This window comes from Triticum urartu, chromosome 3 (assembly GCF_003073215.2).
Source record: "Triticum urartu cultivar G1812 chromosome 3, Tu2.1, whole genome shotgun sequence".
Lineage (NCBI taxonomy): Eukaryota > Viridiplantae > Streptophyta > Magnoliopsida > Poales > Poaceae > Triticum > Triticum urartu.
The window spans coordinates 12,479,991-12,492,025 of record NC_053024.1 but is presented as its reverse complement, the minus strand read 5'-3'; the positions used below and the strand labels follow the sequence as shown (position 1 = coordinate 12,492,025).

The 12,035-nt window shown below is 48.5% G+C and overlaps 1 non-coding gene across 1 annotated transcript; it reads left to right on the top strand.

The window, feature by feature from the left end:
- Window positions 1-10,232: 10,232 nt before the first annotated feature.
- On the top strand, window positions 10,233-10,306 carry TRNAT-AGU. Its single transcript has one exon. It is a non-coding gene; the product is annotated as a tRNA-Thr (tRNA).
- The last annotated feature ends 1,729 nt before the right edge of the window (window positions 10,307-12,035 follow it).

Below are 12,035 nucleotides of genomic sequence, written 5' to 3'. Positions count from 1 at the left end.
TCTGAAATTGGAAAGCATTTCAAAATGAACTCTGAAAAGGTTGAAAGTTGGCATGGTATCATCATTTCACCCACATAGCATGTTCCAAAAAGTAGAGAGGGTTACGACAAAAATTTGATGCACTTCGTGTACAAAATGGACAATCACTTTCGAAGTATCAAAGTTTCAAACCATAAGACATGAAAGCATTTCAAATGAACTCTGAAAAAGTTGAAAGCTGGGATGGTATCATAATTTCACCCACATAGCATGTGCATGTACAAAACGGACAATGGTAGCATGTTCGTCTGTTACAAATTTGGCATGGTATCATCATAATAGTTGTGGGAGAAAGTCTTCACTTTTTCTTCGCTTGTGTCATTTGCTTATTGCGCCGTAACCATGGATAATCTTCATTGTTTATCAGGATGCTTGGGTCAGCCTTGACATTGAAGGGAGGAATTTCATGAAACTTTTCATAATCTTCAGACATGTCTGTCTTGCCGTCCACTTCCAGGATGTCCCTTTTTCCTGAAAGAACTATGTGGCGCTTTGGCTCATCGTATGATGTATTCGCTTCCTTATCTTTTCTTTTTCTCGGTTTGGTAGACATGTCCTTCACATAGATAATCTGTGCAACATCATTGGCTAGGACGAACGGTTCGTCAGTGTACCCAAGATTTTTCAGATCCACTGTTGTCATTCCGTACTTTGGGTCTACCTGTACCCCGCCGCCTAACAGATTGACCCATTTGCACTTAAACAAAGGGACCTTAAAATCAGGTCCGTAGTCAAGTTCCCATATGTCCACTATGTAACCATAATATGTGTCCTTTCCGCTCTCGGTTGCTGCATCAAAGCGGACACCGCTGTTTTGGTTGGTGCTCTTTTGATCTTGGGCGATCCTGTAAAATGTATTCCCATTTATCTCGTATCCTTTGTAAGTCAATACAGTCAAAGATGGTCCCCTGGACAACAAGTACAACTCATCACAAACAGTATTGTCACCTCTGAGACGTGTTTCCAACCAACTGCTGAAAGTCCTGATGTGTTCACATGTAATCCAGTCGTCGCACTGCTCCGGGTGTTTGGAGCGCAGACTGTTCTTGTGTTCATCGACATACGGGGTCACCAAGGTAGAGTTCTGTAGAACTGTGTAGTGTGCTTGAGACCAAGAATATCCGTCCCTGCATATTATTGAGTCTCTTCCAAGAGTGCCTTTTCCAGTCAGTCTCCCCTCATACCGCGATTTAGGGAGACCTATCTTGTTAAGGCCAGGAATGAAGTCAACACAAAACCCGATAACATCCTCTGTTTGATGGCCCATGGAGATGCTTCCTTCTGGCCTAGCACGGTTACGGACATATTTTTTTAGGACTCCCATGAACCTCTCAAAGGGGAACATATTGTGTAGAAATACGGGCCCCAGGATGACAATCTCGTCGACTAGATGAACTAGGACATGCGTCATGATATTGAAGAAGGATGGTGGGAACACCAGCTCGAAACTGACAAGACATTGCGCCACATCACTCCGTAGCCTTGGTACGATTTCCGGATCGATCACCTTCTGAGAGATTGCATTGAGGAATGCACATAGCTTCACAATGGCTAATCGGACGTTTTCCGGTAGAAGCCCCCTCAATGCAACCGAAATCAGTTACGTCATAATCACATGGCAGTCATGAGACTTTAGGTTCTGAAACTTTTTCTCTGGCATATTTATTATTCCCTTTATATTCGACGAGAAGCCAGTCGTGACCTTCATACTGAGCAGGCATTCAAAGAAGATTTCTTTCTCTTCTTTCGTAAGAGCGTAGCTGGCAGGACCTTTATACTGCTTCGGAGGCATGCCGTCTTTTTCGTGCAAACGTTGCAGGTCCTCTCGTGCCTCAGGTGTATCTTTTGTCTTCCCATACACGCCCAAGAAGCCTAGCAGGTTCACGCAAAGGTTCTTTGTCACGTGCATCACGTCGATTGAGGAGCAGACCTCTAGGTCTTTCCAGTAGGGTAGGTCCCAAAATATAGATTTCTTCTTCCACATGGGTGCGTGTCCCTCAGCGTCATTCGGAACAGCTAGTCCACCGGGACCCTTTCCAAAGATTACGTAGTGTAAATCATTGACCATAGCAAGCACGTGATCACCGGTGCGCATGGCGGGCTTCTTCCGGTGATCTGCCTCGCCTTTGAAATGCTTGCCTTTCTTTCGACATTGATGGTTGGTCGGAAGAAATCGACGATGGCCCAGGTACACATTCTTCCTGCATTTGTCCAGGTATATACTTTCAGTGTCATCTAAACAGTGCGTGCATGCGTGGTATCCTTTGTTTTGTCTGTCCTGAAAGGTTACTGAGAGATGGTCACGAACAGCAACGCCTTAAGGTTAAATTCCTCCTGTCTGTGCTCATCCCACGTACATACACCGTTTCCATTCCACAGCTGTAAAAGTTCTTCAACTATGGCCTTAGGTACACATCAATTTCGTTGCCGGGTTGCTTAGGGCCTTGGATGAGAACTGGCATCATAATGAACTTCCGCTTCATGCACATCCAAGGAGGAAGGTTATACATACATAGAGTCACGGGCCAGGTGCTGTGATTGCTGCTCTGCTCCCCAAAAGGATTAATGCCATCCGCGCTTAAAGCAAACCATACATTCCTTGGGTCCTTTGCAAACTCATCCCAGTACTTTCTCTCGATTTTTCTCCACTGCGACCCGTCAGCGGGTGCTCTCAACTTCCCATCTTTCTTTCGGTTCTCACTGTGCCATCGCATCAACTTGGCATGCTCTTCGTTTCTGAACAGACGTTTCAACCGTGGTATTATAAGAGCATACCACATCACCTTCGCAGGAACCCTCTTCCTGAGGGGCTCGCCGTCAACATCACCAGGGTCATCTCGTCTGATCTTATACCGCAACGCACCGCATACCGGGCATGCGTTCAGATCCTTGTATGCACCGCGGTAGAGGATGCAGTCATTAGGGCATGCATGTATCTTCTCCACCTCCAATCCTAGAGGGCATACGACCTTCTTTGCTGCGTATGTACTGTCGGGCAATTCGTTATCCTTTGGAAGCTTCTTCTTCAATATTTTCAGTAGCTTCTCAAATCCTTTGTCAGCCACAGCATTCTCTGCCTTCCACTGCAGCAATTCCGGTACGGTACCGAGCTTTGTGTTGCCATCTTCGCAATTGGGGTATAACCCTTTTTGTGATCCTCTAACATGCGATCGAACTTCAGCTTCTCCTTTTGACTAATGCATTGCGTCCTTGCATCGACAATGACCCGGCAGAGATCATCATCATCGGGCACATCGTCTGGTTCCTCTTCATCTTCAGCAGCTTCACCCGTGGCAGCATCATTAGGCACATCGTCTGGTTCCTCTTGATCTTCACCAGCTCCCCCCGTTGCAGCATCACCGTATCCAGGGGGCACATAGTTGTCATCGTACTCTTCTTCTTCGCCGTCTTCCATCATAACCACTATTTCTCCATGCCTCGTCCAAACATTATAGTGTGGCATGAAACCCTTGTAAAGCAGGTGGGAGTGAAGGATTTTCCGGTTAGAGTAAGACCTCGTATTCCCACATTCAGTGCATGGACAACACATAAAACCATTCTGCTTGTTTGCCTCAGCCGCATCGAGAAACTCATGCACGCCCTTAATGTACTCGTGGGTGTGTCTGTCACCGTACATCCATTGCCGGTTCATCTGCGTGCATTATATATAATTAAGTGTTCAAATTAATAGAAGTTCATCATCACATTAAAACCAAAGTGCATACATAGTTCTCATCTAACAACATATAGCTCTCCAGAGCATCTAATTAATTAAACCATACATTGAAACTATGTAAAACATTTCAATGCGAAAACAAATGCCATCATAATCGCAACCAAGGTAACAATTGATCCAACGGCATAATGATACCAAGCCTCGGTATGAATGGCATATTTTCTCATCTTTCTAATCTTCAAGCGCATTGCATCCATCTTGATCTTGTGATCATCGACGACATCCGCAACATGCAACTCCAATATCATCTTCTCCTCCTCAATTTTTTTATTTTTTCCTTCAACAAATTGTTTTCTTCTTCAACTAAATTTAACCTCTCGACAATAGGGTCGGTTGGCATTTCCGATTCACATACATCCTAGATAATTAAAATCTATGTCACGTTGGTCGGCATAATTTTCATAAACAATAAATGAACCAATAGTTATAAAGATAATATACATACCAAATCCGAATCATAGACAGGACGAGGGCCGACGGGGGCGGATACCAAAACCATCACACTATATAAGATGCAATAATAAATGTAAGAAAATGATACAAGTATCTATCTAAACATACAAGTAAGAATATTTTTCCTTTCAGAAAGAAGATAAGAACAAGAGGCTCACCACGGTGGTGTCGGTGATGAGATTGGCACAGGTGATCGACGGCGGTGAAGACGGGGACGGGGCGTGACGGACCGCTAAATCTACACAAATCTCGAGGAAAATGGAGCTTGGAGGTCGAGCTTCGAGAGGAGAAAGCTTAAGTAGTGTGGCTCGGGCATTCCATCGAACACCTCTTGTGCATAGGAGGTGAGCTAGAGCACCACAAAGCCCTCTCCCCCTCGGCCAGAAAAAACAGAGCACTGTGCTCTGCTCTTGCGCGAGGGGGTATATATAGGCACCTCATTGGTCCCGGTTGGTGGCATGAACCGGGACTAAAGGGGAGCCTTTGGTCCCGGTTCAAGCCACCAACCGGGACCAATGGTGGTGGGCCAGGAGCGAGGCCCATTGGTCCCGGTTCTCCCACCAACCGGGACCAAAAGGTCCAAACGAACCGGGACCAATGGCCCACGTGGCCCGGCCGGCCCCCTGGGCTCACGAACCGGGACCAATGTGGTCCCGGTTCTACACTGAACCGGGACTAATGGGCTGAGCCGGCCTGGACCATAGCCCTGTTTTCTACTAATGTCTGTCTATAAATCTCAGCCCCAGCCATGAACAGAACGGCAAAAAATTCTTCCCTCGCTCTCATTGCTCCTCTCTCTCTCTCTTGCCACATGAATGCAATGGCTGGTTTCGACCTCAATTCGGCCATCAACTGGGACGAGGTGGAGGATCAATATGATGGTCATGCCGAGGACATGAACTACGTTTACGTATTCGAGGAGAGCAATGACGGTATGAACTGATTGCTCTTGTTTGATTTTACTCCAGTTTTTTTGTGCTCTGTTTGATCGCTTTTCAACTCCCAAACCAACGACAGAAAATGAAGCCGCCGAGCAAAACAATGGCGGACGCGGAAGCGGCGGCAACGACGCTTCGCACGGCACGGAGGACGCAGGCGGAAGCGGTGGCAACGGCAATAGCAGCCAGCTCGCGGACGTGGAGGTGCAAGGCAGAAGTCCCGGCACTGGTCCGAGCCGCACAGATCAGGTGCACGACGCGGAAGCTGAAGATGACAGTGCCGGCGCTCGTCTGAGCCGCACCGACCGCGTGCACGGCGAGGACACCTCCAGCGGAAGAAGCAACAGCCACAACCATGGCCGCTCTCGTCTAGGCGTGACCGGCCGTGGGCTCCGCAACGCTAACCGCGGAAGAGGCCTGCAAGTCACCGGCGGAGGAAGCGTGCAAGTCGGCGGCGGAGGAGATGTAGCCCCTGTCCGTGGACGACTAGGCCTCGCTGGCCGCGGGCGAGCTCACGCCGGCACGATCCAGTGGCAGCCGGAGCATCAAGTCGTCACTGAACGAGGGCATGGCAGAGGCGCGCCATCGGGCCGCGGTCGCGGGAGGCTTGGCATGGCCGGGCGTGGTCGCGGTCGAGGGCGCCAGCTTCCTGACTTGAACCTCGTCGCGCCAGAGGACGTTGAAGACAGACACGTCGCCGGTGGTGGCGATGGCGATGATGGACATGGCGATGCTGGAGACGAGGGGCATGGCGCAGAGGATGGCGAAGCTCACGCAGGTGACCCCATGCATGGTGAGAAACTTGCCCAGCACCAGCGGACAATTCTATTTGGTTGTTTGATTCAATTAGAGTTAATGAAAATCATTAGTGAAAATTTGTTAGTAGGAAGTTCAGTTTGTTAATGAAAACTAGCGGACAATTCTATTTGGTTGTTTGGTTCTCATGCAATTATAGTCCATTAAAATTTGTGGCAATTTCTCATTTTGTTATAAAGTTCATAAAGTGTGTTAATTAGATTTCTTGTTGTTAAGTTTAATTCGGTTATGCAAATTTCATTATTGATCAAGTAGGCACTTCTAGTCATGAAGACCATGGCGCCGGTGATGAGGGTAACGGAGGTGCGGAAGGTGACGGGCATGAGGGCAATGACCATGATGGTGAGCTCATAATTTCACTTCTATATGAGTACTCATTTTTCGTGACATGGCAGCATATTTTGCTCATTTTGTGTGACATGGTAGCAGATTCAGTCACATGAAATTGATCATGTCTTCCTTTTTGTAGGTGGGAATAATCCGCAGCCGCCGCAGCCACGTAAGTGGAGTGACAAAGCTAAGCTCACCGTCTATGGCATGTTGTTGGAGAGGACAAGTCTACGAATTATGAAGCATGGAGTGACCAAGGAAGTGTCTCGTTTGACCGGTATGCCGCAGAGAACTGTCCAGGACTTATGGAACAAGGGAAAGTTATATGGAGGGATGCTTGGAGTGTTGAACAAGAAGCCCAAAAATTGTGGTCGTAAAAGGATATCTATCGACTCGGAGACTATAAAGGCAGTTGACAAGAGGAAGAGAACAACCATCAAAGACCTCGCAAACGAGTTAAACGTGTCCAAAACCACAGTTTGGAGGAGGCTGAAAGAGAAGCAGATTAGACGCCACAGCAATGCCATCAAGGGAACTCTCACCGACTTGAACAAGAGACATAGGGTTGAGTGGTGCCTCTCGCAATTTCAGGAAGAGAGCCTACCGGAACAACCGTCTTTTAAAGGAATGTACTCCCTCCGGTCCTTTTTACTCCGCATATTAGAATTCTCTAAAGTCAAACTTCACAAAGTTTGACCGTATTTATATGAAAAAATATCAACATCTGCCATGCTAAAGTTATATAATATGAAACTTTAAGTCATGACACATCGAGTAGTATTGATTTTAGATTGTGAATGTTAGCACTTTTTTCTACAAAGTTGATCAAACTTTACGAGGCTTGACTTCAGTCAAATCTTATATGCGAACTAAAAAGGACCGGAGGGAGTACAATGTCATTCATATAGATGAGAAGTGGTTCTATCGCACCAAGAAGTCTCTCAAGCTATACCTAGCAGATGATGAGGAAGAACCGGAACGGTTTATGCAGAACAAGAATTATATAGAGAGGGTTATGTTTCTAGCAGCTGTAGCACGCCCTCGCTTTGATGTGAATGATAATGTGACATTTGATGGTAAAATTGGAATATGGCCGCTCACTTTTGAGGAGGCGGCTAAAAGGGATAGTCCTAACCGTCTAGCCGGGACAATCATGACAAAGGTCATCCCCAAGGTGACAAGGGATGTGAGTAGAGACTTCTTGGTGAACAAGGTTATCCCCGCCATCAAGGCGAAGTGGCCTCCTTCTGAACGTGGGCGTCCTATTTTCATCCAGCAAGATAATGCTAGGACTCACGTGAATGTTGATGATCCGGTGTTCCTTGCCGCGGCCCAGGCGGATGGGTGGGACATTCGTTTGGTGTGTCAGCCACCGAACTCGCCGGATCTTAACATACTTGATCTTGGTTTCTTTGCTGCCTTACAGTCATTGTTCCAGAAGCTATTTCCAGGTTCAATTGATGATATAATTATGAAGGTGTGCCAAGCATTTGAGCAGTACCCCGCCGAGAGGTGCAACCGGATATTTCCCACTCTACAATCTTGCATGCGTGAGGTTCTAAAGGACAAAGGAGGCCAGCACTATAAGGTGCCGCACATGAGAAAGCAAGTCCTTCAAGATCTTCGTATCTTACCGGTGACGTTGCCTTGTGATCGATCCATCGTGGACCAAGCGAGGGCATTCTTACTTGAGTAGTGCTATGTATGCGACCATGTAGTCCATCTTTTGATGTAAGATTAGTGCTATGTTGTCTTGTTGATGTAATGGGATGATGTAATCCATCTTTTGTTGTAATGAGAATGAACCTTTAGTTTGAGCAAAAAAAATTCTCATTAACAGCACACATCTCACCAATTTGAACAAAGTAAAAACAAACAGAATGGGCAAATTAACATCACATGATCGAAGTTTCAATTCGAATACAAATTACCACCGTATTTTCAGCAGATTCATAGTGCACTCTAAACAAAAGAGAAAGCTAGCTACCACTGGAACCATAAGTGCATCATCATATATTCTTCGCCCAAGTTCAACAAAAGTGAAAACCACTGCTGGAACAACTAATGGTGAAGTTCATGATCAATGTTGGATCATTTTAAAATTTTCTTCAGTTCATCATTAGTGAGAATATCTTGAAAGTAAATGCTCATTAGATCTTGCCTAACCTCTTCTGCACCGGGAGGCACAGAGAATTGCTCCAGCGGTGGCAATGGGTCGCCACCGACTATCTTGCTGCCACTAATTAACCGGTTCGCGGTCACCACACTTCTGTCCGTCGTTTCCGTTGCCGATGTCACCACGGCGCCCTTGAGCACACGGTGCACAGTATGTGCTGCTGCGTCCAATGCCACCGTCCACCTTGATGACCGCGTCGGCGAGCGCGCGCACCAGTTTGGTGAGCTGGTGCACGTTGTCGATCAGGGTGCTCACCTTGTCGGCCAGTGCTTGCAGCACTTCTTCAAGCGCCTGGATGCCACCATCTTTTGGCTGCAAGCTGTAGTCCGCGAGCGTGCCGCCTTGCACGAATCCGTCGCCATCCGCCAGCGGGAGCACGCCGCCTTGCACGCCGCCGTCCACGAGTGCGTTGCAGCCGCCAGCGGGAGCAGGCCACCTCGCTCGAGTGCGTCGCCATCCGCCCGCGGGAGCACGCCGCTGTGCATGCCGCCATCCGCCCCGCGGGAGCACGCCGCTGTCCGCCTGCGGGAGCACGCCACCGTCCGCCCGCGGGAGCACGCCGCCGTGCATGCCGCCGTCCCACGAGTGCGTCGCTTTCCGCCAGCGCGAGCAGGCCACCATGCACGAGTGCGTCGCCGTCCGCCAACGGGAGCACGCTACCTTGCACGAGTGCGTCGCCGTCCTCCCGCGCGAGCACGCCGCCGTCCGCACGCGCGCCGCCTTCTGGGAACACGCTGTCGTCCGCGTGCGCACCGCCCTCTGCTAGTGGGAGCACGCCACCGTCCGCGAGCCCAATGCCTGCTGGGAACACGCCGCCGTCCACGACCGCGCGGCCCTCTGCGAGCGGGAGCACGCCGCCATACGGGAGCTCACTGTCCTCCGCAAGCAAGCTATCCTCCACAAGCAAGCTATCCTCCGCAAGCAAGCTATCCTCCACAAGCAAGCTGTCATCCATGGGCTCACTATCCTCTACAGGTTGGCTGTCCTCCCACAGCCATGATGGGTGGATTTCATCCATGGAGGGGACGTGGAGTAGGCTGGTGTGGAGGAAGAAGTGAAAGAGGAGAGAAGAGGAGACGAGGGGATGTGGAGTAGTCTGCTGGGATGGATGGGAAGGAGTGGAAGAGGTAGGCGGCTGCCTCGAGAAGACGCGAAGGACGTTGGAGAGAGAGATGCGAGTAACTGCAGCACACATGCATGTGATCGACTGGAAAGCAGGGGCATAACTGGAAATAGAAGCCAGAAAAAACTAATCGCAGAGCATTGCGGGAAAAACGGATTTTTCCAGAACGCAGACAAAAAAGAACCGGATGGAGTACATTTTATTGGTTAATCACATGTCATACTTCTAGTTTTATAGCCCAGATCTTGTTAATTGGTTGCTTGCTTCTCGTGAGATACGAGTAGAATAGCGTAGCAGCACACAAGTTCTAGGTAGATAGTTGATATCAAGCAACGATCTATGATTTAGGAGCGAATAAGCAACAGTGCTCATCCGTATCTACATTGATGTTTAGTTGGTTTTTAATGTAGTCTAGTTGCACATATATTAATGTTTAGTTATCTTGTAATGTAGTCTAGTTGCACAAACATTGATATTTAGTTGGCAGGAAGACTAGTTACACATATGCTTAGTTCGCTTGTAATATAGTCTAGTTGCACACACATTGTTGTTTAGTGGGCAGAACACTAGTTGCACACATATGCGCAATTGACGCGGCAATGTAGTCTAGTTACATAACAAGCTTTCATAGCTCAGTTGGTTAGAGCACCCGTTTAGTAAGCGGGAGGTCTTGAGTTCAACTCTCAATGAAAGCAATTTCTTACAGTCTTTCTGTCAAAAAAAATGTAGTCTAGTTACACACACATTAATATTTAGTTGGCAGGACTAGATACACACATATATGCTCAGTTGGCGCGACAATGTAATCTAATTGCACACATATTGATATTTAGTTGGCAGGAAGACTAGTTCGTCGAAACATCCCCATGCGGAATCTACTTTTAAAGAGCGCGTCGCGAGGGTTTCAAAAATGAAAACGGATCTGAATTTCGATACGTGGTTTAGAGGATATGTCTTTTATAATTTTGAAAACCAAAAAATAATGCACAAGGGACGAACATGATGAACATTAATGCAGTGGCATGCAGAGGCATCCATCATGTGAGAAGAGACCACATAAGAGATGATTAATTAACAGTGTCCTTTCTAGTCACACGAATGATTACACGCATTATTTGACAAAAAAGCAGCTGGCCGCCCAGGAGCGCTAGCGGGCACCCAGCCGCCCGCTAGACGCGTCCTTTTCTATTTTGATGAAAATCATGGTTTAGTGTATGTTTTAGTAATAGTCGTATGATGTTTGAGTCTGACTCGTGTAGGAGGCCGACAAGGCCGTTTCCAGCTCAAGGAGAACCCAGCGTAGAACGGTCGCCCACGACTCGTTATATGTTGATGAGGATACTGAATCCGACTCCGACTGACTTTTATTTGTTCTATATCTCATCAATCTCTAATACGTTGAAGGCCTGACACAAATCATCAAATCAGTTGCTCATACGATCGAGGCACGTACTGACCAGGCAAGTTGCGACAGATCCATCTATCTGGCCGGCATGAACGGCGACACACGCGCGCCGCACATGCCCTCCGAGCTCGCGCTGGAGATCATGGCCTGGCTGCCTGTGAAGTCGCTACTGCGGTTCAGGTGCGTCTGCAAGGCGTGGCGCGACACAATCTCCGACAATGCAGCTTTCCACCGCGCCCACCTCCGTGCTCAGCCTCCACGCTTGCTCATCTCGACCAGCACGGAGGAAGACCGAATGAACAAGGTCACCACCATCGGCTTGTACGTGTCGGAGGAGAGCGCTGCCCTCGCAGACACCATAGACTTGCCTGAAGACCATACGTATTACTTCTCGCACTGCAACGGGCTGGTGCTGATGCCGACGAACGCCGTGGTCCGCGTGCTCAACCCTGCCACACGGCGCCTACTTCCACTGCCTTGGAGCCCCAACGGTGTATCACTAGCACCGACCGAGGGCTTGTACAGAGTTTTGCACCAATTGTTTGGCATCGGATACGACCTTCATAGCGACACCTACAAGGTTGCCCGCTTCTTCTTCCGCCCTAAAGAACCCGACCCGACGGGTGATACCACCACAACTTTGGTATGGAGGTTTACACCATCGGGATAGATGAGCATTGGCGTGAGACGGTGGAGAAGCCACCCTACGCCGTTGACATTACAGGAACCTCGGCCTTCTCGAGGGGCTCATTGTTTTGGACCATCGACCATATCGAACCTATGGGTGGAGAATCCCCATCAGGGTTTCTTCGCTTCAGGCTAGAGGACGAATCGTTCAGCGTCACACCGCCGCCTCCTTGTTGCGAAGGACTCGTATACGAGATGTCCTACTTGTCTGAGCTGCATGGGGAGTTGAGCGTGGCTCATCCTGGGCCCAACTGTGAGTCGATTGAGATTTGGACGTACAACGATGTGGACACCAACCCACCACAATGGACGGTGCGTTACATCTTCAACAA